Genomic DNA, 27,966 nt, shown 5'->3' on the forward strand with positions numbered 1-27,966 from the left:
AAGTTGCTTTGATGTGATCAGCACTATGTCATTGCAAGGATTTATCAAAAAATAAAGTGAAACATTTTCAACTCTTGTTTAAACAAAAACAGACAAATAACAAAGATGGAAAAAATGTGACCGTTACCAATTTTGAAACAAATATCACCAGAGTGTGTATGAAAATGTTAGATTCACAGAGAGGATCATCATATAAAAACCGTCATTACTTCTGCCTTTACAAATATTCTAACATGTACATAACTCAAGGCAAAGGAATTGAATACGTACACACTTTTTAAATGATACTTGGAATTCCAGTTTGAAAAATAAGCTGTAAATGTATTTTGAAAGAGCTAACGAAAAGATTTAAAAAGACAAAATGACTGAAAGCTTCAACTGCATTTTATCAATAGTATAAATGGGTGGCCTTTACATAAGGCCAGTATAAGAATGTGTCAGTCTGTTTGTGATGCTATTACGTTTCTGTAACAACCATTACAAGATTTTTTTCCCCACTATAGATTAAGCACACAATAAAAGAATGACATTTCAATTCAACGAAAATAACAATGCCCACTGAACCTTGAGTTTGTTAGTTTGCCACAGTTTTAGCTGCGGTTATTTTCCATGTGAAAACCACAAGCAGGGAACTGTACTAGACATTTCTACTGCAGACATACACCTTCACACAAACAAATGTATAAATAAGTACATTTATAATTACATACTTATGCACATAATAAGTGCATTCTCCCCTGCAGTTTCTATTTCTATCATCTAGTCAGTCTCTTTGAGGATTCTGAATGCATGAACAAGGTCCTCTCATAGTTTTCTCTAATCAAGAATTTTAAAAACATGTCAAGAATGTAAGCAATGTATAGGAACAATGAAGAAAAGTGTCACTAATACAGATTCTTGTAGTACTCCTCTAGGTATATCATTACAGTTGGAACATCCATCCCTTACCTATACCTTAATTTTTATTAAACAACCATTTCTTAATACAAATGTATGTTTCCTTGAATATCTAGCATTTTCAATTTGAGCATTCATTTTCCTCAAAGCCTTCCAAAAATCTAAATACCCGAACCTTATGGGAAAAATAGGGTTAGGAGAACTGAAGTCACAATTATTATTTTTTTTACCTTTAATAAAGAAAAACTATAACATCAGAGTAAAGAAAACAACAACATAGCTTGGGAATAATATTGTAAAGACAGCAAGGCGTTTCTGGCATGATTCTTAACTTTATGGCTGTAGATAGGGTCAGGTACAAGAACGTAAGCCACAGATACTCAAATTCCAAATAATTAAAGGAAATAGGTTAATTCAACAAACTGCAGTATCGATACCAGTTTACTCTCTTCTTGTCTGTGACGATTTTCTTCTTCCACCAATGCAAATCAGCCTATTTTATCAGCATTCGGAGATAAATAGGCACCGAATTGGGAGACTTTTCTCCAACTTCTCACTTGACCTTGAGCAGTGAGAATGAAATGAGTTGCAGAGGGAGTTCAATTCTATCAAACTCTCTGGATAATAAGATCTCTGCAATATTCATTTACCCTTTCATCAGCCTTCTTAAAGATCAGAACCGAAGGGAAAGAGGTGTTTCCCTGCTGATCCACAAACCGCCCAAACCCCACTGTGGTAGCCATTGCCAACCGCCACAAACGTCCGAAGTGAAGCAGAGCGAAAATAAATTATCTGAACTCAATTAACTCTGAAAATGCATCAACGCACACTTTAAGCACAAATGCCACACACGGGCCGAACGCCTGACGCACTTGTCCAAAGGTAACGTCGATTTTGCTCAAGTCCCAAGACATGAGCTGTAATGAGTCAAAATAACTTTACAAGCAGGACAACAGGTACACTGAAAATGCAGCCTCGAGAAAGAAAATGTAATTCAAGGACACAAAGCTTGAAAAATAAAATGTGTTATTAACTGCAACACGAGAAATTGTCTTTTGGTTTGAAGTGATTAGCTCAAGTGATTAGATGATTTCATTTTTACTGAAGAAACCCATTTAATAAAGAAACGTAATTTGTTTGTATTTCCCCTGCCTATTTTCTCTTGTCAGTCAGAAGATTGGTTCTTTATTATTTCTGACTCTGCTTCCACCACCTGAGTTAAAATACAGACCAAGCTCATTTCTGTACTGTTAGCAGCCTGTCTCCAATAAGTTTCTTGATGTTCTGCATTGAATGCTTGCAATTGTAATACATATTAAAGAGGACAGTATGCTGATGATATTTGCTGGACTGTGTTAAGGAAAATCATGCAACCAAGTACAGCTACAGCATCTTCAAGCAAAAACAAAAAATACAAATGTCGGCAAATATATAAAATATACAAATGATCATCAACGCAAAAAGTTTACTGCACCATCTTATCAGTTCTTTTGTTTATCACTCAATATTCACATAGATATATGATCATGAAAACATGCTGCATAGGAAAGATGTTGCTTAAATCACTTTTACTCTAATACTGAGATGACACTGATTAGACCTGACACTTCATTCCCTGCTATACCATATTTAGATGACTTTCATAAATGACATTCTAGCTAAACTAATGCACAAAAATGCAAAAACAATTCTAATCAACACAGTTCTTTCCAAAGTACACAGCCCATTTTTAAAAACACTAAAGTTTGAGTCACTTCTAAATTGTGCAGTCAATTATATTTAAAGGAACTGGTGATGGGTTTATTCCCTGCTGAAAAGAAAAGAAAGGAAACACAAATATTATAAATTAAATATACAATTGTATTTAATACACATACAGTGAAAAGTTTGCTAAAAAATGACTTTATATAAAGGAAGTATCACATCAAACATACAAAACAACTTACAAACTCAGTCTTAAGGCACACTTTTATTTTATTACCGCTACTATTTTCTCAAAATAAGTGGAAAACTAATCTTAACATCTCAGTACCACGTTGCACCTGATTATGAAAATGAATAATTTGTTGACAAACTCCCCTTCAAAAGATAATTAACCATAAAATAACCTCAAAGTACTGACTGTGTTGGTTGAACCCATATGAAGTTGGGTTTCAGTATGTTTTATTTCTTCTAAAAAGGAAGATAAGAATAAATCATGTACAATACAACTCTTCATTCTCACTCTCTAGACAAGATGAAGACTACAAACAACAGAACATTTAACATATCACAAACCTCAGCACACTTTCCCATAAAATTTCTTAGATTATCTCAAATTAGATCCTACACAACCTAATCTATCACTGGTTAAAATAGTGACAGTCTTTCATTGTAATTATCTAGCTTTACTGAAAATTAAGGTACATAAATCAAAACTGTTAACCATTACAGGACAGATTGGTACATTATGTACATGAACATGAGTCACTGAAGGATTCATTTTTATTTTTGTTGGAAGAAAATCAGTATGCATATGCATATAAAATTCAAAAACATACACTACAAAAACTATTTAAGTAAGAAGAATTTTTTAAAACAAAGTACATTCCAAGCTGACTTCGTCGGCAAAAGCAAAGGAAAAGAACAAAACAAAAGACAATTTAAGTTTTTCTTTTTTACGCGCAAGACTGGAACATTTGGATAAAAAATAAAAGAAAAAATACAAAAAGCTCCATCATCCATCCTTTTTGGTTTTAATGAGAAATTCAAACTTAGAAGCATTAATGGAATCTACTCCCTATCTCAAATGCTTAGAGAGACATGTTGCGAATTTGAAAAACTTTTTTTTCCTATTTCTAAGGCAATTAATTTCAAACCGTGGGAATTTATAATGACAGCCCACATAACATTATGCCGTGAAAACTTTTATTTATGCACACTTGCCTTAATAATATTTGGGAAGCAGCAGGTAAAGCAAACATCTGCTACACCTGACTTGCGATTAAAAAATATATTTTTAAAAGCCTCACGCACGTCTACATACGAGAAATAAGGAACGAAAAAATGTGGTCCCTGAACTGCTCATTATACAGCCTGTGCACAGTGGAACCACACTGAATTCAAAATTCAACAAAGTATAAGAAGCCAAATGTATATGGGATTCCCCAATCGGTGGCTCACAAACGACTGACCTCCTCTGAGGCAGGGTGGAGATAATTCAATTCAATTTATTTTTATATAGCACCTTTCACAACAGGTGTCCCCAAGGTGCTTAACAATGCAAGTAACCATACACTGTGTGAATACAGAACAGAAGACCAGAAGACAACAGAGGAGAGGAACCAAAAGCTCCTTAATAAGGAGAAAAAAAAACCTCTAGGGGACCAAAAACAACTGGCTGCCCAACTCCTTTGGGCATGCTAACATTATATAATTAAAAAAAGTAAATAAATGAAAGAGGGTATTAATCCATCCATCCATCATGTCTTCTGTATGTCAGTACTCCATGCAGATCTCTGTAGACCAGTAAATACTTCCTAAACGATAGCTATATCCACGATGGCCCTCTTGGATCCATGACAGTTATGCAGCATTCAGCTCACATGGTGCCCAGCCAGGGCACCATCCATACATGTGGGGAGGACAATAGTTTGGGATGGTTTGGTCAGAACAGATGTATCTACCTGGTGGGCCAATGAGTCGGAGCTTCCTGGAAAATACGCTGATCAGAAAGTCCTACAATTTGTCAAATCCCTTATATACCATGAGAAACTTACCTCATATCCCATTGGACAGGTGGTGCAACCTCACCCGACAGGCACTGTGGAGCGTGCAGCGGGTCAAATGGTGAGAGGCTTTGCAGGTGGGTACCACAGACACCTGTCCCTGACTCCAGTCCTCTCAGTCTTGCTCAAAAGCTACGTCTTAAAACATCTGGCAGTTCCAAACTCAGTGAAGAGAATAACGATTCATTCTAAAAATCAGAACAGAAATGACTCAAGGTGGACGGCCTCAAGGCTTCGATGCTGTCTGCATGGAGTTTGTATGTTCTCCCCTCGTTTCTGTGGGTTTCCTCTGGGTGCCCTGGCATCCTCCCACAGTCTAAACCCAGACTGGGAAGTTAACTGGGTTCTGGGAAAACTGGCCGTGGTGTGAGTGTGTGTGTGTGTCTGTCTGCTCTGTGATGGACTGGTGTCCCATCCAGGGTGTATCCTGCCTTGCTCCTGTTGCTTGCTAGGATAGGCTCTCACTTTCCACACATTCCTACACTGGATAAAGCAGTTTACAAAATGGGTTGATGTATAAAAGCCAGGGGTTGTGGATGAAAATACTTTATTTAATGTCCAAAAAAAGTGTCAATCAGTTTCCCATTAACAACAGTAGACGCAAAAGGAAGTCTGCAAAATTAAATGTATATAGAGGAATATTCTTTCACCTTATTACAAGAGAAATGCTATATCATCGTGATACTCACGTATGACTATGTTTTGTTAAGAATGTGTGATGACATTCACTTAATCTAAATTGCTGAACATTGATTTTTTTTTCATTTCTAGAATGAAGGAAGTACAAGGTCAGATGTACACTAAAACTACAACAAAGGTTTATTTATTACCATGAAATGCATCTCCTGGGTTAATTTCTTTATATTGGATTTTCGTTAATGAAACGTACCCACTATAACACCCAGGAACACAAAATTCCTCAGCTAAAAAAAAACAAACTTATCTGTTGAAATGATCTGCACCACCACTCCACACACATAATTTATAAGTATAATTTACATTTATCAGTGCAGGTGTTAAAACAGATAAAGTGAAAACTGCAACTTATAATTCACATCAGCTTTAAAATATTGGTATTTTGCTCACAGTGCAAGTTAAGATTTTTAATTGTGCTTGCCGTAACAGAAAAGAAAACTGTTGTGACAAAAAGCTCTTAATCTAGACTGACATGGATTTGCTGCGAGTTGCTGGCTGTGATAAGCTCTTTGGTTATCATCTCGAAGAAGCATGGTATTGTATCTTGCCGGTTTTACCTGGTTTAGACATTCTTCTCATTTAGCATCTAGTCCAGATCAAGTGATTTTCTCCCCTCGTTTTTATTTGTGGTACTTAAAACACATTCATTTAAAAACAAAACAATAGCAAAACAAGCAAAGTTGTTAATTATTCTGTTGAAACTGCTCATGCAGATTACATTGGCTTACGCTGTTAAAATTAATGTATATATTATGCAGCACCAAGGTTTGAAAGTAATCTACACGACACATGCTGAATAGAAATGACCAGAAAAATTATTAAAGTGCTGTGTAACTGTGCTCGTCCAGGGGTAGTAAAACAATGAATCTATGGGCCTTGTTTACTTAAGGATGGCACATTTCCATAATTAAGGCAGAATGCAGAACAGCAACTAGACAGAAAATAAAACAAAATATTCCATCTGATAGTTCTGTTCGGACTGTTAGCTTTTCGTAAAATAATTAAATAAATCAAATAAGCACCATGAGTGCAGCCTTCAGACATAAGCATACCAAACATGAACTGATGCAAAAAGACCAAGACTTGCCCAGTTAGAGAAGGTTCCAGGTGCCTCCATGCTACAAAATCCCTGCAAGCTATGTTTTAAGGAAATGTTTATTCCTTTATTAATTGAGTTATAGCACATGCAAAAAGCAAGCATTCATAAAAAAAATTCAGTCCAGAACAGCGACAGTTAATGTAATTGCGATGTGGATATTTAAGATTGAATTAGGTGCATGATTTGTGTGCCTGACAGTTTTAGGACTTAACAGTTTACTTTCTTGCATACAGGTTATTGGCACCCTGTAATGACAAACAATATACTTTTTTTTCTCCATTGCACTACAATCCTTTCTAAAGCACAAAAAAACTTAATACTTCCTGCGTGCAACTAATTCATCATTATCAGGAAAAAAAATCCCTTTTTTTTTGTGAAGTCCACTGACATTTCACTGAATAGGTATGACAGTACTTACAGGGTTAAGCCACAAAGGTTTACTATGAATCCAAATGCTCTCTTGTGGGAATCTTTCCCACCCCTGTAGAACAGCCCAACATTTGAATGTCTGCAAGACAGGGCAAGCATGTTACAAATGTCACCCTCTCAGTTCACAAAGTAGATGTTTTACACCAGCAGCATGAGGATGTGCATTAACCATCCTGCTGAAAGAGAAACGAGTCCGCAGGAAAGGAGGCAAGGGAGGTCCCAGGACCTGTTCAGTGTAATCACATCTTCATTAGTCACGAAGGAGGACTTGGCTCGACTGCTAGGTTATTCCATCCTGTGACATATCCATGGCACAGTAGCACTCTACTCTTGATATGCAGGGCAATTTGATTACTTCCTGTATTTTCTTCACTTCCACCAGGCTTATCATTTAACGAATAAAAATAATCTCAACTCCGGGGCCCAATACATCACCGAACGATCCACAAATTTTCTACAAAGAGTATATTCAACCTCATAGAGGAAACTTCTTAAAGTCAGCTTTAGTGGAGGCCCTACGCAGTGGGATTTCCAAACAAAGGTTTCCAAATACAGTATGTATTCAGTGCAGTATTCATACCAGAAACACAGAAGAGACATTGATGACAAATGTCTGAACATGTTTTCTGCCGTTTCACGCACACGGTAATTACGATTTTAGACATCAAACGTTAAGAAAACAAAGGAAAAGCAGATATGTTTGTTAATATATATCAAAAGACTGCGGGGATGATATTGAGCTGAACACAGAGCCTCATAGAAATCTCCTGGAATTAACAATATAGTTTAAGAAAACCCTCAACTGTGTCAAACCAGCAAAACAATAGCCGACAGGTCAGCTAGATGAAAGGCTTCAACTTTTAATAAACCTGGGTTTTAATAACCGAGACATGAGTTCTTAAACACACATTGGCCCAACACGCAAACAAAAAGAAAGAAAAACATTTAAAAAACTAAATCAACACAAACACCAGGCATGTAAAACATTGACAGAAAAATGAACCATTAACAAGTATTCCATAAGCAAAAGAATAATCTGTTTGATTCGGCTAGGACAGGAGAAACGAGAGCAGACAGTGTTAGTACTGATGGTTTTCTACCCTGCTTGTGTTTCGCAAGGAAATTGGTTATCTCCACCTGCTCCCAGCAGCTCTGCAATCTGAAATTTGCACTAATTGAGATGAATGTTTAGAGCCTGCTGTCACTACCAGATGCCTAACACTGACCACTATTTGGAAATATAGTACTGTACAGTGCTCTAGCTGTTTAACCCCTTAAGAGTAAAATGATTGATAACGACTCAAATTACCTATCCATTCTGTTTCAGATATCATTAGCCTTTAATTAATAGAGCACAGTGATCTTGTAGAGGCAGGTTGTATAGAAAAGCTCTTGGCTATGATGAATCTCTTTGTCACCTTGGTATAATAAGCAAGCAGAATGTGAATCATTTCTATCCTGACCTTCTTCATAAGCATAAAGCTATCCATCTCTATTGATATCTAAATCTAGAACAAAATTGACGTGTAGACACACACAGGTGTGTAGATATCCAGTTTTTGTAACTCTATTAGTGTTATTTTTGTCTCAGCAGCTTAAATGTTTTGATATTGTGCCCACTTTACCAGAAAAGTTCACATATATCCCCTACGTGAAACTGCAAATAGGTCATTTCTATAGCACTGTGATCACTAGTCTTACAATAGTCTAGAAAATACAAGAAATTTTGCAGCACAGCACTATCTTCACCAACCTTGTATCCTGTGTATTATCTTTCATTTATTTTAACACATTTAAAGATGCAAAAAAATCCATTAAGAATGAAACTCTTGATATCACTGGTGACAAAAAGCATTTCATAAGCAACAAGGTTACAAGATTAAAACAGACATTCAGAAAGCTTCTGATGAGGTCCCTCGTCAAAAAAAAAAGTTGATTCTCAAATTAGAAATACAAGGAAACCAAGATTAGATTGATTGAGAACTTATCTAACTTGAAAGAAGACAAGTGTTAAACTCAGGGGCACGCCTTTTAATTGGGCACATGTAAGCAGTGGTATGCTGAAAGTATCCCTGTTAAGCTATAATTCATATCTTGGATTCTAATATAACTGATATTAACTAGTTACATTTGTAGATAATACAAGGGAGAGTGGTCAAAGAAAATCATCAGGAAGGGAATTAAAAACTGACTGGACACACTCATGGCAAATGTTTAATATGTGCAAAGAGGTGCACTCGTACACAACAGTACAGACATACACTACACATATTACATGGGAATCGGAGCCACCATACGAGGCTACTCAGAATGCTTAGGCATACAGTAAAAAAATGTGGAATTTAAATCCAGGAACGTAGTGCTCAAGCCATACTACAAAAATGATATTATAGCCCTAGGAAGATGACAAGAATGATTCCTTGTCTCATGGGATTGTTGCAAACAGACAAGTTAGGATCACAATAACATCAGTCTAGAACAGTGGTTCTGAACTATGGTCCTGGAGGAACATCGTGTTTGCTTTTTCATTCCAGCTGAGTACTAAATCTCCAGGGATAACTGACGACTTAATCGGTTTTCATTTTTAGGCTTATATCTTTTTTTATTCGGTTAGTCCTGTCAAAAATACCCTACTTTAAGGGTAACATTGCCAACAATAGCATGCAGAACTTTGTGCAGCCTCTTCTCAAATTGCTTTTGAACTAAACAGCTCTTGCCAGTGGATTAATTGAGGATGAAGAGATGGAAATGACATTATGTCAGAAGCCCCTACATTGTGCGTTTTTTTCATTCTGCGGAAGCCGAACTCACTACATGTTGGGCAACACACCTGAATGAGAATAGTTCTGAAAAACTCTTAATTGTTACCGCATTGATACTGCTCACAGATCACATTGGACTTTGATTTCAGTTAGCTACAGTATTTGCTGTTTGAGTTTGATTTCTGCTTTTTCAATCACCCTGTGATTTGTTCATCTGGAACAACAAACAGAAGAGACGGTGTTCTTCCAGGACTAGGGATAGGAACCACTGATCTAAAACAAGCCGAGATTTACAGGAGTTTTACAGAGGCTGCAGACTGGACAATCAAAGGGTACAGGCAGGGTTAGCTGGAAGGGCTATTTCACACTCATCACTAAATCAAGGACAAGTGGTCACAACTGAATAGTACAAGGGAATTAATTTAGGACAGAGAAAACACATCCCAGAACAGGCTTCCCAGATTGGTAGTTAAATCTAGTTAAGTCTCTGGACAATTTTATGAAACATCTGGACAAGATTTTACTTTCACTTAGCTATTAAATTACACAACATCAAGATGGTCTGGATGGTCTGCAATCATCTACAATCTTTTATGTTTTAATGATTTTTGTATGCGTTCTTAAGAATCGGTAATCAATAGCTACACTGAACTGTAAATATAACACTGTTTTCCAGTCCCATTGCTTGATAAACCAGATAATTTCCAAATTGGCAAACATTTGTATGGTATGCCACAGTTCCCCGTCATTGGAATTCAGATTCTGCAAAAGTCCTCCAGTCTTATCCTATAAAAAATGGATCAATTTCACTGCAACCAAATTGCCAAACAATGAATAAGCAGTTAGAAGGGCCAAAAGTATCAGCCAGGCATTAAGCTTCAATCAGTTTGATGTCATAGCAGGGCACTTTCAAGAAATAAGATAATAAGATTCCACTTTTGACTATTCATTAAAACCAAATTATCACAGTGATGGTTGGAAGACAAGCTAAATTTGTTCTCTAACCTTAAAAATGATAAAACCAGTATCTTGCTGGATCTTCAGTTGAATAAAAGACAAATTATAACAAAAACAATGGCTTCTTTCAACCTCTCTCTTAATTTTTGGGACAATCACTTCAAAGCTGAATCAGATGCTTTAACTTGCAGGATTAGTTTATAGACAGCTGGTGGTGGTCATTATTTTTTTTCCATTCTTAACATGGGTAATTTTGCCTTTTGCACCTAAAACAATAACACAAACATTCTTGAATGCTTTTCAAAGAATATTTTAGCTATGTGTCCATAAATTCACCTCTACACCACTACCTCTATTTTAACTATACAGAACAACCTTGATGCTTACTAATCATAAGAGACATCTATATAGAATAACACTGTTTATTGCAAGGAAAAAAGTATGAGGTCAGAACTGAATTACAAAAAAACACACTACAAATTCTGTGAATGTTTTGGCATCCATATCTGTCTGTGTCCCTTAGAAATCCACTAAAGCAGGAGGCTGGAACAACAAGAGAGAGAAAGTTGCAGGTTTCAATTGGCCTTACAACTCTGCAGGTCAGAGACACCTGAAATTTCATTTATTTTCAATACCACCAGCTGAGCTTAAAAAATAAAAGAAAAAAAACTCAATATGGAATATAATTTCAAAACAAATATTGCCAGCATGTCTTTCTACTGCCTAGCTTTTTTTATCTCCTCATTTTTGAGGCCTAAATTGTCTACCGATTTCGTATACAGTACCAGTGACGAGAATGATCATCTGAACCTCAAAACGCTGAGTCATTATTTTACCATCTAGAAATTAATAAAACCAAATTCAATCTTCAGAAAAAAAGAAGATCTCTGCGGCGCTGTGAGCACCCAAGATGAGAAAAAAAAAGGTGACACTATCTAGGAGGCTGAGCACCTGGTTCCTTTTAAATTGAGAGGGAACCAAGTTTGAGTTGTAATTGAGTGTAACGGAAGATGTGAGTAAATCACACAGACCGCAAATCTACTGCGAACTGATTTAACCAGGTTTCATAAAGAAACATTCTGGAGGAGTTTCACTGCTGGCTTTCCCCCGTTGAAGAACTGCACACACAGGGCTACAAAGGCAAACGTTTGGTAAAAATCTTTAATACAACTTAAATGATGGATAGAAAAAAAAAGGTACTTGATTTCACGAGAACAGGAGTAGCTTCCAGGAGATAATCTGGTAAAGGTCTTTGCCAGGAGAGTGGTAAGAAGGCAGGGTACCAGTCAGGATGGAGGTTTGGAGCTGTAAGGCAGGCGAAGAAGAGGGGGGAGCTGGGACAGGTTTGACCCTTTCGACAGCAGACAGGTTGCCGGGCAGAGCAACCTCAAGAAAAGCAGAGGTTATCTTCCATCTTCCATGCGACGCCCAGAGCAAAAAAACATTAACTAACATGACAGCATATAAGAAAGCTTGCAAGTGAGACCAGGCCTTTCAGCCCATCGCGCCCAATTTGTAGTCAAGTAACTGATGGATCCAAGGATCCAAATCTCTGGATCTTCGCCCGTGCTAAAGTATTACATCAAATGAATTCAATAATCAATCAAATAAAGCAGCTGCTCACAAAGTAGTTTACATTTTAAGCTGGGAGGGGGATTGTGTTGTATTTACACTATTGGACATCAGAGTTCTGGTGCTGATTAAATTCAGACCACTGTTTCACTCAGGGTTCAGTCACTTGGTTTTCTTGTGTCCCCTTGGAGGATGTGAGAGGCTATTTGCCATCAGGTCTTTCTGTGCTTCTGCAGCCCATGATGCTGCTGTCCGGGACCCAGGTTCGAGCCTGGCCTCGCCTTAACTGCCTGCCAGACTGTGTGAGCCAGGAAACACCCAGCAGCCACTGCAGGATCACACCCCTTTACAGGAGGAGGCAACCATGTTGGGCTATCATGCATGAAACTTAACGTGAACTTTCAGTCGAAGCAAATATTTTATTTTACCAACGCTAACTTAATTGATAGTTAAACTGCACATCATATTCAAGTTCACTTCATCCTAAAAAACAAAGTTTTGGAAGTTCTTTAAGGCATGGTCAGCTGACTCCTATGTAAAAGTCTGTTCTCATTTGAATCCAATCCTGAGTCTCTAAACAAAAACAAAGACAAAAGAATAATGAACTTTGCTTGAAAAATGCCTTATCGCAATTGGTTATTGGTAACGTTGTTTTACTAAATCACTTTCATTTATTTTTCGTTTATGTTCCTTGGACATTTTGCACGCTGGTGCTGGCAAACCTTACTACCACACTTCAGAGAAAAGAAAATCCTTTGGGATCAGAAACTATTCACATTCATTCCAATTCGCAGACTAAAACTGCAAAAACCTGAATGTCCCTTTCTGAATGCATATTGCACCACACCAGAATAAAATCCCCAAATCATAATGACTCAACCTTTCAACTATCAGAATGTTTTAGAATGATTTAATTGACTGTCACAAAACAATTAGAGATTTTCCCAGAAAGCAATGAAAAAAGGCAACAAAATTCCTGGTGCATCACACAGCAGAGGTTTGATTAATTAGGGTTGACTTGATAATTTACAGAATTTTGATCAAGTAGAACACTAATTATAAAAACACCCTGAAGCACAAAACTAGAGAAATAAAATGTTATGAATCTGTCTGCTAACATACTGCTGGTAGACAAGCTGATATTTCAGCCTCAGTACCTTCAATATTTTTGCAGCAGTGTGATACAAATAGCTTAAGTATCTGAATTTTAAATTCCTTATTTGAAAAACCAAAGCCACCAATAAAAATGCCTTGAAGACACATCACTTTTGCTTCATACAACATTTCACCATAAATTACTGTTTAAAGGGAACAGGAAAAGAAATAAATCTAAAATACATCTAAAAACCGTGAAGTTTTTTGGCAAGTTTGCTCTTGGAAAAAGTATTTTATATGCAAAATACCAAGCATTAATTAATTACTCCACATAAGTTAAGACACTCATAAGTTTCAATAAGTTTCAATATTACGTTTGGTATGCAATTCGTAAAAGAATGTTTCAAAATCACTGAACAGAAACAACAATCTCTCATCATTTAATGAGCTTAATGCTACAACGGAGCAGAAATTCTAGAAGCAGCATCTCAGTCAATTTTATTACACATTATAGATTTTCACGTTAAATTTCCATTTACCGTTTTGTTTTACAGACTATGCTTAATACCTCACTTCTTTATATAGTTTTGCAGCAGTTAAAATTTTAATTAAAACGCTCTGTTAAATGTTGCAATTCAGAATATTAGCTACAGGTAAACTAATCTACTGCCATTTCCCACAAATTTAACAAACAGTAGTGAAGTCATGAAGCCATGAAGAAAATGGCGACTCCACGTTACTTCTGAAACAGTCTTTGACTATTATTTGAAGTGGCAAAGTGCTGGCAATCTTTATAATGATATTATAACAACGCCCCCCACATCCCCTTTAAAAAGTGGAAGCTGTGTCAGAGGTATAAAAGATTTGTGACAAGAATAAAATGTGTAACATGCACCTTACTTTGTTAATGGCAGTAAGGCTTATCAGTCTGGGACTGTCAATGAATTCCATCATCAGGAAAATAGAATCATTTGCTTGGACAAGCCACGTCAATCCGTTTCAATTTTACTGCCCCTGGGGGCTCTGCAGAAGGCAGTCGCATACTGTTATACAACATGGGAAATAGCACGAAGACATTTTTACAACCATTCACTTATCTTTGCTGCCAAGATGACATTCCTCTGGCATAACTATTGTCTGATAACATAGGTTTTTAATACAGCTCAGTTTTACAGTAAAAAGCACTTTACATGTTAAAGCCAGCTCTCGACTACGAAACCTGCCCTTATCTAACAAGAGACAAGAGCATCCCAGGGGCCAACTCAATAGTTGATCCACCTGCAAAGACAAAATACTTTTTACCCTGTCAGAGTGTCAAATTCCCCACTAATTTTCAAAAGTGTTCTTCTCCTGCCTACTATACAGGTAGACAAAGGGAGAAAAGTTCCTAAAAGTCCCTGTTTCGGGGCATATCGATGAGAGTAAGACACCAATGATCACACAGTTTTTGAAATCGTACAGGACATCCGTCCGATTCAAACATCCAATGTTTTCCAAGGCAGAGTTTCCAAAGCCAATCTTCCCTGGCAATCTCTTTTGTTTTGTTTTTTTCATTTTTACGACATTTCAAGGTTTTGTTCTGTACCACTTGCAAAAAAAAATGTCTCAATGAAACTAAAGGCTTAACACCTAAGTAAAAAGGTAGTGTACTTCCTTCATTCCCCAAAGCCACACGTATTGGAAGCGACAGTAGTAACCCCCGTTTGGACCTTTCACACATTTAGACCTATTGGAAATTTCTAAAATCAGCGGTTTGGAGTTCCCTCTCAAAGTATTAACAGAATCAGTCCACTTCAGTGATCAAACCGCCACTTTTACATTTTTCTCCATTTTCTATTGATTCCCCCACCCTTTGGTGTCCAAGTACATTTGCAAATTTGTAAATCTAGCTTTAACCATAGTATTATCTGAAGCAAAAAATGGAATTCACACGTGGCTGCACTTTACGCTGGTAGAGAAATGTCATGTAAAATGAAAGTAGGACAGCGTGTAAAAAAGAAAGGGAAAAGAGATTACAAAGGTGTCAAACCTGTGATCCTGGCTTTCTTCCCCAGAGCACTCAAATGCATTTTTAATTTAGACACAAGTACAATAAATGTACGAGTAAACAGAAGTCTGGTGGTGGTATACTTCTTTATTCTGTCTTGGGACTGAAATGCTATAGATCATCGTGCCACCAGGATGACTGCGTCAAATCATCAGAGCTTCAAAGACTGAGAATACAGTACTTCACAACATTCTAATTTACAAAAGACGTGATAGTTGATAGAAATCAAGTACATTAACTTACAACCGTCAAGACATGGAAAGATCATGAATATGAGGGGAAAAAAGGTGACTGTAGACGGTTATACACAGAAAAAAATACACTTAAAATATCAGTGCCAAGTGAAAAGCTGATTTCCTAAGTAATAAAAGGTCTCCTTACACTATTACATTACCACCTATCTTCTGCATTACACTTTGAAACAAAAGCCAACCATTTATCGAAGATCACAGATTACAGACCTTTCAGGCCTCTGCCTATGTGCCTGTTCACTTACTGTATGAAGCAGAGCGTAGCTCACTATATGGCTCCGATTCGTGCTTTTTGCAGAAAAAAAGTGTCTTTTCTCTGAAAGTCAATACCTAGAATGTGGCGATATGCATTCCAGAAAAAGAAAACCTTCAACATGAGCACGTTATTACCTTCAGTCGAGTCTGCCCTGACGCAGACTCACGAGAAGGGAGCACAAAGGATTGTAGGCACCAGTGTGGAACAGGAATTAGAAACGGGGCCCCCTAGGCCCGTACAGACCTCACAGGAAACACACGAGACCACAAGTGTGGATATTGGGACACGGCCTGTGATGGCAAACGTGTACATCTCTTGCCCAGAGGAGCTCATGTCAACAAGCAGCACAGTTGAAGAATCCCTCCCCATGACACAGGGCATTACAATCGACTCCAATTTCAGCCGGTGAACACGCAGAGGAAAGCGCATGGCCTTGAGTGATCAAAAGAGCAAATGAAATGATTAGAGCACAGCAATTTGATGACTGCCTTTCGACCTCAGATAAACCTCCCACCAAAAAGCATGCCACTTCTTTGACTGGGTGGAAGGCTACACTTCTGCTGAACTGAAACTCACTGATGTGACCAAGTACACGATTTTCATAACTGAAACCCCAAACCTAAACTGCACTCGTCTGGCCTCCAAGATCATATCCACAGGAGCACTCGGTATCCACGCACACGTTTTGAATAAGAGGTGTACAAGCCTGTAAAATGAGTTTGTAGTCAAGGAAACGTGACGTAAGTTAAATGAAAGATTTACCAAGATTGAAAGATGTTTTTTTTTTTTTAGTTTACAGGCTTTTACGCAACACATTGGCATGAAGACTTTTTCTGAGAGCTGTAATGGACCGTTAAAACTGTGGATGTTTAAAAGTGCATTAGCTTATTAAAATGTTACATAGTGCTTAATTAGCAGTTTCATGTACTATTTGGTAAAACATGCCTGCAGTTTTAGAATCGCAAATATGAAATCCTACATTATCAGCTGAGTGAAGGTGGGGGGAGGGGGTATTGAGAGACATGAAATAAAACTGTGAGGAGCAAGTGGGCTTGTTCAAACATTAGGGAGTACCTGTCAGAGATGTTCCAGGTGGGACTGAAATAGGGACATGTTCCCACACAGGAAAATGTGTAAAACACTAAATCAAATACCATCGAATACCAGCAGCACACTATAAAGCAAATCATTTTCAATGCAAGATCTTACTGATGCATGGAAGACAGCTATGTTTCATCAACTCACCAACAACTGGGCTGAACCGAATTCCAGGCCCGTCGATAACTGCTCACTTCTTATTTTCAGGGCATCTCCCCACACAGAGCAGATCACTTCTTCAGAAGCCTGAACCAGCTTTCATTTGCGCAGGCCAGCGGGAAGGCGACTCCTTCACTTTACTTGATCAAGTATCGCCAAGCCTAGGATGTCAAGCAGCCGCAGCTCGCATAATATCAACAGGGCTGTGACGCCATTTAGGAGATTCTAAGACTTCAGCATCCTTCACCCCTTTCTAATATCTAAATCACTAGGTGTTAATATTATAAAAAGCTTACTGCAAACGATCATTCTTGCCACTTAAAGACAACGGCACTATATTCTAACCCTGTGGCATGACTCGGTCACGGCAGTGGCGAAGGGACTCATCTTTAACAGCCTCATTCCTTTTCACATTCCTCCTGCATGAAACGTTGTGTACGAGGAACAAGCAATCCCATGTAAAGATATGGTGCTTCAACGTTACGCATTTTGGTTTAGTGGATCCTGAGTATACATTATAGCAATGATCGGCAAATGTGGGCACGCACACATTTCTGTAACATGCCAATCTCTTTTTAAAGTCATCCAGATTCTAATAGACAACAAACATAAAAGGGCCAGTCAGATGTAGACAATACCCTGATTAAACAGTGTATGTCAAGAGCAAAAACACAGAGCTCCTAGCAGATGAACAATATCCTCATTCAAATTTGCAGACATTCTGAGTTCGGTACTTAATTATAGATGGTAATTTCAAAAAGATTCAAGAGAATTGTGTGGTTTCAATTTGCATGCGAGAGACTAAGTGTTAGATACTTGTATTATGTCAAGTGCTAATCTGTTTCCATTCCAGTAATCTAGTATTTAAGGAAATTCATCTTTAAAATGTTACATAAAGTAACATTTCCACTGGCCATCTGGGGGTTGGAAATTAAGCCACTGAGAAAATCAAGTTTTAGAAAATTACGTTTCAAATACCTGCTGTGTATTCCCTAAAATGCTCCCTATAGCCTATGAGGGCTTTTAAAAAATATACTTAATTAAAATTAGGTTGAATGTAAAACTGAACAGCATAAGAACATGAGACAACAACAGAATTGCCTGATAAGGAAATATACCCTATAGAAACTCCTGACTGTTTGCCAGATGAGCCCTGGGTCCAACTGCAAATTGCTGCATAGAAAGAAAATTGATGTAAACTGCTATGACTACCCATAAATATGTCTCCCCAGTGGACTTTTAATAGTATGTACTGCATTTGTCAAAAAAAGTCCCTGAACAAGCAATGCTATTTTTGAACACCTTTAAAGCTTAATGGGAGACTTGTCAAATCCTGAAGAGTTACCTTTTTTATAAATTAGAGTTTGCGGGGAGTGATCAAAATAGTTTCTTTCCAGACTGAAAGCCAAGCCTCATCTTTAAAATAAACTTGACAAAAACTTGAAATCATCACATTTGTTTATTACAAAAATACCACATTAAAAGCATCCCAAATGTCTGTTCAGATCAATTACTCTGACAGTTTAAAATTAAACTGCGTAATAGGTCTCTCCTGAAGGGGGCTTGATCCCTTTTTAATCTTCACACAGTATAAGACATGGTGTTTGACCGCGCATTTTTAATCTTTAAGCTTTGCAGAGTTACATGTTGAGTCGTATCCCCAGTCTAATTACCTTTCTACTCAAGCAGACTACCTGACCCCAATTTATACTTCATGTGCTGGTCAACTGCATACCTCCTAATAAACCTAATACACATAAGGTTCACAAAAAAAGGCATTAAGACAACTGCTACAAGCCAATCTATTAGGCTCATTAGCTCAAGCAGGTAGCTGCATCAGCATGCGTAGATTGCAAAGGAACAAGTAAAGGTTTATTCCATTGTTGAAAAGAGAAGAAGGGAAACACCACTTTTCGGTTGTGGAGCCTTCTTCAGGTGTAACATCCTCGAATACTTTTAGAGTTATCTACATGCATTGGTTTTCCAAAAATAAATAAATGCATCCTAAAACATTGCCATTTAACCTGTTAATTACCATCATACCAAATTTACATTAAACACCTAGTCCTCAATACGTACTGGGGCTCCAGACAAATGCTATTCGTAGATTAACTGCAGTTTACATGTTCTTTATCACTTTTTCTTCCAGCCTGTGCGCTAGACATAGTACTACTACCACTACCAGCCAATTTGGACTCATCCAGGTTTATATGTAAGAAATGCGATTAGAGAGTGCATCAGCACAGAAATTATCATTCAGACCATGATCAGCAGGGCCCAGCATCATGCCTTGGAGAACGCCCGTCTTAACACGCCAACTTCAGAACCTAACACCCGCCAAGAGAGAGACAGTATTGGCGATCAGTAAGATAAGAGTTGAACCATTTAAGAGCAATGTCAGAAACTCAGATAACTCAGAAACAGTCTCAAGACAGGAGAGTACAATGTTGTGATTAATGGTGTCAAAAGCAGCACTGAGGTCTAGGAGAACTGGAATAGAGAACTGGAGTCAGCTGCCATGAGAAATTCTTTAGTACTTTTAACAAGGGCAGTTTCTGTGCTGTGTAACTGTCCGAAACCATACTGGAAGGGTTCGAAAAGGTTATGTGCAATGAGGTGAATGTTAAATTGTATTGCAACAGCACGTTCTAAAAACTTCACACAAAAGGCACGATAAGGTTGTCCAGAACCACGTTGTCTTTTGGGGGTACAGGCGTAACTGCAGCTGTTTCAAAGGCCCACGGTACCACTCCAGAGCTTAAGGAGTCATTATGTCGAGGACAGCAGGGCACAGGGCTGGGAAACAGGCCTGAAATAAAACAGAAGGAATCTAGGGATCTAGCAGACAGGTGACAGGGTCAAACTGAGAGAAACAAGAAAGCAGAGAACCGGTAAGAACAGGCATGCAGAAAGAAGGTGTAGTAGTGACAAGCATGCCAAAAATTGTCAATCTTGGAGGCAAAAAACTCTAAATATGTCTTACGGATGATTTACTGGCGAGTACATTTGAACACTGAAAACCCAGAACACCCAACCAGTCCAACTATCATTATGGTTGAAGAACACTGACAGTGACATTGCTAATTAACCAGCCTATACTGTAATACACTTGACAAATATTATTGTTTTATAACAAAATAGTTGCTATTAATTTTATAAAACATACTCATGTATATGTATTCAAAGGTTAATCCTTAGGATGCATATAAAACGCTGTATCATTAAAATAGGCATTAATTTTGAAGTGAACAGTCAAAATGATGTCAGCCTGATCAGTCACAATATTTTATTTTTCTGCAGGAAATAAAACAAATACTAGATTACTCAATTAATCAATATTAGCAACCATATTGCTGTTCAAGTTTATACTCAAACAGCACATCCCCTGCTGGACACCTTGCTTTGTAGAAAGAAATCTGATGAAGTATGAAAACAACTCTACCAAACATCCAGCAAAACCCCCCAAAATGACAGGATTTATTTCTAACAGTCAGTCATCTCTGTCTCTGTGGAACAAAAAGAATTAAAAGTGAATCGTATTATGTAGTTCAAGGTCTCTTAGAAGACAAAGAAATGCTGTCAAAATCTGATTAGGTTTTATAAGATGGTCCTATTCATTCCCTAATATAAGAACAAATAATCTATTTTAAAGATATCTTGTAGTTAATGTGTTTTGCAACATTGGGGATATAATTTCAGTTTCAGCAGCACATCTTTAATTTCTCTATCATCGACTGGTAGCATTTCCTTATGCAGATCCTTATAATGGCCGTTTCCAATGTTGATAACTGATCGTGTTAGTTAGGTTTCCTGCTGATACCTCTTTCTAGCCAAGTTATAATAGTGCTAATGAGAATAAACAACCGTGGTGATTAAATCTATTTGAGTCCATCTTGATGAAGGTTTTCACGGTTCACTTCCTTCAAATAAGGCATATCAACCAAAATTACAAACGCATAACATTTCAGCCCAGAGCAATTTTTACTTTAAAACAACTCTTTCCTTTAACCCTCCACTGCTCAAATGTTTTCTGGCAGCCTTTTCAACTCTTTGGGGTTACCATATGCAGCAACATCAACCTGACTTTTATTTGCAGAATTTCTAATGAGCAATGACAAAAAGGCCACCGTTCTGATTTTTGCTTAGGCTCAGATACCGAAACGTGACATTCCTAAACATAGCCTGGACCACAGCCTAATGTTTCTCATACATCTAGGTCAAGATCTCCTACGTGGGTTTAAACAGGTGTGGCCTTCCTCGTGCCCCCCCACCCCAAGAGAAATCTTTGCTTGTGCTCAGCTGGTATCTTTACCTCCTACATAATCTTCTCTCTGAGGCTCAGGTGTCACATCCAACAGCCTGAAGACACTATAACCAGGACCTCACTGGTTGTTACCATTACATCTAATGAGTGCTATGGGGGGCTAAGGGCACACTTGATTTCTCACAGAGGCCCCATGTCTACAGGCAACAGGAGAATCCATCACTGGCAGAGAGAAGCTGCGAGATTGGGAGGGGATGGCACATTCATCAACAGAATACATCTTTTTTTCTTTAACTCACTCGTCTGGAAATGTTATCTCAGATACAGCAGGCACAGTGAGAGAAGAGGAATTGCATGCCTACGGCAAAAAAAAAAAAATCTGCTCCCTTTTTCTTTCCTATCCTTTTTTAAAAAAAAAATAATTATCCTCTGCGTTGGCATAGAGCACTCTGTTGCTTGCTCAACTTCCCAGAAGAATGTAACTACGCCCACAGACCTACCTTTGGAAAATGGTCATGAAAAAGAGCATAATGTTCGCATGCATACACAAAAGCTGCCAGGCCAAATCTATGTGGACATCTAATGATTTAAAGAAACAAAGCAGAGAAGAAAGACAGTATGTTAAGGAAAACTATTTTAAGACATTACTATATAAATATCAAGACAAACTACTTAATATAGTTAAAAGGAAATTGACAAAACATCTCATGTTCTTAACAAGCTCATAAATAAAACTTTATATTACACTTTCTTGGGTTGTGGGGAGAATATTCTACATTTTTCATATCCACCACTCCGACTATTGTGAATACATTGCTACTGCATTAGAACTAATGAACAGTTTTCTTTTAAGATAACTGAACTGTCATGATTAATAACAGTGCTGGGAAAAATACTTCCAAGAGTGCCATTACCCTCAAAGACTCTGACATCAGATAACCTTGGTAGACAAAATAAATAAAGGACTAGAATGACACCACAAACAAAACAAATTTAGTGCTCATTTCATACTTGGGAGAGATTTTATTTGAGATAAAAAATGTTAACAGAAGGAATCAAAAGGACAAAAATGCTAATTTGTACCACAATTGTTTGAGTGTAAAGATCTTTGCGATGTGGACACCATGCTTAGTGACAGTCCCACCCATCATCAACATCTGCGGTGAGTACTAAAACCTCCCATTTGGTCTGTTTACAGTCTCATATTCAAGGAAAAGACAATCCCAATCTAAAGATCACATTTAGAGATACGGAAAGATATTACTCATTAGGCTTTCTTCAGCTCTGGTGCAGAAACAACACAGAATATTATTTCTGGACTTTGCAGGTTCATTAACTGCAGATCAACTATGGTTCAGATAAAGTGTATATTTTCCATTCCCCGATTTGTGTTTGTTTCCTCCCGACAATATATATTTTCCTGAATGCTATGCGAATTGTGGAGAAGCAGGAGGTGCCAATCCATGTATTTAAATCAGTTGTGTGCACACTCGATTCTGGTACTTTTAACCATGAATGTCCCCAGAATTAATAATAAATAACCATAAATAACCCATCAGGCATCAGACTTCCACAACCCACTGCCACCGTGCTCTTGATCCCCACCAGTTTCAACCTCTTTTTTTGCTTTGGCATTTGCAAATTTTCAGCCACTTTCCCTACATTTCAGTTATGTCCTAAAACTAACAAGAGCCTGGGTTTTGTGGGACAGCCAACCCTAACCCAAGCTCAGGCACATTAAGGCCCTTTAGGAAACTGTGTACAATCCTGCCATTCATTTGAAAATGTGCTTCAGTGAACTGGAAACTGATCTGCAGTGATAATGTTCCTGTTTTAAACAAGTTTTCATTTATTTGAAATATGCTTTTTAAATGGTCTTCTGGGTGAGTGTGGTTTTCAGGCTGGGCTAGGGTTAGTGTTAGAAAGTAATGTTAGTAACTTCATTTAATCAATGCAATCGTAACTACCATCTTCATGAAAATTTTTTTGTGATTTTGTGGACACACAAACACCTAGTTCATGTTAAATCTGTTTTTACATGGGCTTTACTTTCACTTCAGCTTCCCAGAACCCTGTGTGAAATTGTCAATTTAAATACTGAAGGTTTAAATTGATTGTAAGGATTTTCCATTAGCTTTTGCTTCACTTTAGGTATAATGGAAATTCATGTAAAAAAAGCCCTCATGTAAACTGGCCCAAATTAGTGTTTAAAAAAAACCATAACATAAGTCAACACAAGCAAGATTTGACAAAAATATCAATGGCTTACAAATGACTATTACAATTGTAGGATATAGTTACATTTTTTGCCAACTACTACTAGAACAATACAAAAATATTATTGGAAAGCAATAAAAAAATATAGTAGGTGTAGACCACAGTTGAACGTGAACCACTATGTTAATAATATCATGTTAATAAATCAAAATTTACTTTGCTCATTTAGTGTAAAAATAAGGGTAGCTATAATTGTACGTAAAAAAAATGACTACACCTAAAGCATCCCCTTTATCAAAAGAAGTCTCTTAGAAGACAACTCTCTGGCTGAATAACACTACAGTAATTGTGGCTCAGAAAACAAAGAAAGAAAAAAAGAACTATATGGCTTGAACGTCACATACTGTATACAGTATATATCTGCTCTCTTAGCATTCACTATGGGTGGCAATTAAAATAGCATCTTAATGAACAAAGAGGATTTAAAGTAATATCTTAATAAAACTGAACAGCATTTTAGGTTAGGTGTACACTGTATGTGCATTAAATGCATTAAATCTAGTTAAACATCATTAATATAAAATGCTGTGTTATCCTTTTCAGAATAGCACTGATGGCTTCTAATGCTATAAAGACAACACCCCCCAATTTTAACACAGTGAGGAAAAAGAACAACTAACAAAAATATGAATGAATGCTTAAAACAAAATCCCTTGCAATTTTATTCTCCACATACCTGTAGGGGACATGCCTAAATTCACCAGGAACAATAAAAATGATCTTGCAAATGTTTGAGAAAACGTTGTTAAACTGGATGCGTGCAGTAGCTGCAGATCCAGACCCCATTTCCCCTTACAGCCACAGAATCTAAACAGATTACAAAATTAATACAACTTGAGAACTTTGTACAGTACCTTACCAATGTGTCACGATTCAACATGCATGCCATTTTGTGTGTTTTTACCCACTGAGGTCGCACTATCCACTTCTGAGCCATTCATCATTTCTGCAGAAAAAATCTGATTCTGCAGATGAAGTTTTCAAAGAGTGGCTCAGGAGCTCCCAGCATAGTTGGGTTTGCTGAGAAAACCTGTTCTTTACCCTCATCACTTAAGTTGGTAACGATTTATAAATGTGATACCATTTGTTGTTAAATTAACTGTATACATGCACCCATATGGCCCATGAACACCTGGCCCTCAAGTGAGTGCACTGCATACAATACACACTATATAACTCTGCTCTGTCTCGAGATACTGACAAGCGGTTTAGTACTTTAGCGCCGTGCGGGTCTCCGAACCTGCTGCTCCCAAGGCAAGCAACATCAGACAGGTTTGTGTGAGGTATAACTATCGAGCAGGGCCTCCATCACAAGTCAACTTTTCATTTCACTGGTCTGGTATTTTATGGATATTATGGACAACGCTAATCCAAACGAAAATGAATTGGAATTCTATTTGCCGTTTTAAAAAAGTCATTACTCAAAAACTCAATCCTGATATTCATGACTCATCATGCATAAGCTGATTATCTCGTTGGAGCAAAGTATTAAGGAATTTTACATTTCAGCCAGCAACGGCATTTGGAATATCGAGAAATTAACATGCGGGAAAAGAATCAAGGACCTTGTGAAGAATAGCTATAAAAGAATCGTTTTAGAGCTGGCAATCAAGTGACCTACAGGTATCTAATGTCAGCTACTGCCCTTCAAAACCATTTCCCCCAAAATCATACATGACATCATTACTTTCTTATAAAATGCTACCTCTATTTGCAGACCCAGTAAACTCTAATTGATAGGACTAGACAATTCACCCTACACCTGCATACAGTACTGATGCTAACCATCCCCAGTACCAAGCTGTAGACAAAGCAGGAATATTAATTCTCACACAAAAAATGAATCCTTTGAACATAAAAACCATAAAGCCCATTAAAGAATATGACCTCAGATCATTTTTATAGCGACCATTTACAAAATTAATTTGACGACTGTGTGTACAATGTGCTGGAATGAAAACTATGCAGTGGCTTGTAAAAATGTTCAAGCCCCTTCCAATGATGTCCCTTTGTGCTGACCTACAAATGTGTCCTGTTTTTATTCAAAACTTGAATGTCGCAACCGAATGCTTGCATGTGAAATTAAGTTACATGGTAGCAACAACTAAAAACAAAAAGGTCTTCTCCCAAGCCTAATGAACAAGAGCAGCCCTCGATTCTGAACTGGGGGGCTTGTGTTTGCCCCATGTTCGCATAGGATCCTGACATTACAATGTTTATACTTCAACAAATCAAGATTTTTAATTGTTCTATTATGGTGTCCTAGGAACCCACATGTACAAATTAATGCCTATTCTATACTAATGATTCACTAATAAATTGGTAATCATGCTCATCTGATTTCCACTGTTTCCTATACAAATGGCCTGTTAATTAAAATCAAAGTCCCTGGAAATGTATTTCCATTTTTCTATTGATTTTACATCTATGTACACAAATATGACACGTGCTTATTAGAGTCTGAAATCTCAATCACTCATAACGGTTAAGCATTTAGCTCTATCAGGGAAAATAGCTAGCAGTCAGATTTCAATAACAAATTTGCCTTTGTGCAAAAGAAAATAAAAAGCAAATTTGTATGTATTGTGAAAAGGAAAATAATTGAAATTGAAGGATATTACTGTATGTCAAACACGTACCAAGCACAGCGAAACTAGAAAAAGATGTACAATTCTGGTCATCACATTACAAAAACATATTGCTGCTCCTAAATCTGTGTAGGGAGGAATACGATTTGTTACATATATTTCCATGAAGAAATACCCTATGACGATGAAGGATTCTTTTTGGATATCTTTTATAGAACACCACAATTATCTCAAAAACATATGATCTTATACCTGCACTTTCTGTGTAACCTAGTTATGATTCAAAGCACCCATGACCTCACATCTATAAAAAGATGATGGTTTAAAACATTTCTTTTGTTAACAGTATGTCCTTGTAGCTCTAACATAACACATAGACTGCAGGCAACCACAAATTATTGAAGACAACAACAACACGTTTTTAAAATGGCAAACAAGGAAAGTCATGCAGTTGCTGGATGAGGGGGGCAGAGAGAATTGTAACTTTTGTTATCCGGCTTTAAAGAGAGCTCTGCCAGAGGGAAACGGGCAAAGAAAGAAAAAGGAGAGAGAAGCTTTTTCATCCTCTCATGCGCTTGTGCCTTCACCTCAGCTGAAATAAAGGCCTGATGAACACTTCACCTCTGTAGCCTGGAGTCTGATTCTTTACCCAGTCTCTTAACGGACTGCTGCAGAACCAACAATGAAACGTGAACAACAGGAGACAAGTGAGAACTATTTGGAAGTTAGAAGTTTTAACCGAGCAAGTTAGAAGTTTTAAAGTGCATTTAAAACTGGTAGCAGGAGACAATTTACACAAAGACTTGTGAGAATCTGGAACACGCTACCCACACAGAGTCATCCTTTTGCACCCTTTCATCTGTTCTGTCATATTTTGGGGGGGTAAATTTTAAGTAAATTCACTATAAAATGAATTAAATTTCATTTATGAAGAAAACAAAATGCAAAAAAGAAAGGAGCATTCAGAAAGACAAACACAAGCTAGTAGCACATTCTTAGCAAACTGAAATCAAAGCCAAAGACAGAACTACTAGTGAGCTCCTATGATCTGTGAATCTGGGCAAAACGAGACCGGACCATGAGTAAGGTATCTTTACCCCATGCAAATGTACATGTACAACCTTACGGTTTATCAGCTCCACTGGAGTGAAAGGAGAGACAAGAGTGTATACCCTTACATTAGCAAGTTTAAGTTTAATTGGTATATTTTGGCATGGGCTGAATCTTATTCTTCGAACATATCTATAAATATGTTAGTACTGTCATTAAAAATTGAAATTATTTTTAAAAACCACACAGGTTAAAAATAAGCTCACTAAGTCACGATCACTTGGGAATAGAGGACCTTAATAAAACATGAGGGTTTTCCAAAGGAAAGATGAAAGTGGGCTCTTGACAGCAAAAGGAAAAAAAAATCACTCCTTCAAACCAACCACAAAAAACGTCTTAAGAGTGGAGTGGCCTGCACTGAATTGAAGACTATCACAAAGTAATAATGCTTTTGGTTACTCAGGTTTAAACTAAATCTTCAAGCTATCTAGTCAACTCAAAAAGAAAAAGGCACAAGAAGCTGCTACATGACCAGAAAATATCAAATTCGTAACGTGCACTAGACAAGGGAACCTGAATTATAGACTTTGAAAGTAGTATTGTGGCTTTTCAGATTTCAACATCAAATATCTGAAGCATGATAAAGCCTGCATCATGGGAAAATAAATACAGGGAATAAACACACGCAGTTACAGATTAAGT

At 37.4% G+C, this 27,966-nt stretch overlaps 1 protein-coding gene across 2 annotated transcripts in view; it reads right to left on the minus strand.

Annotated features, from left to right (window-relative positions):
* The window catches only part of mad1l1 (mitotic arrest deficient 1 like 1), a 279,399-nt gene that overhangs the window by 218,065 nt on the left and 33,368 nt on the right, over positions 1-27,966 (minus strand). The window lies entirely within an intron of this gene.

This window comes from Lepisosteus oculatus, chromosome 19, assembly GCF_040954835.1.
Source record: "Lepisosteus oculatus isolate fLepOcu1 chromosome 19, fLepOcu1.hap2, whole genome shotgun sequence".
Taxonomy (NCBI): Eukaryota; Metazoa; Chordata; class Actinopteri; order Semionotiformes; family Lepisosteidae; genus Lepisosteus; species Lepisosteus oculatus.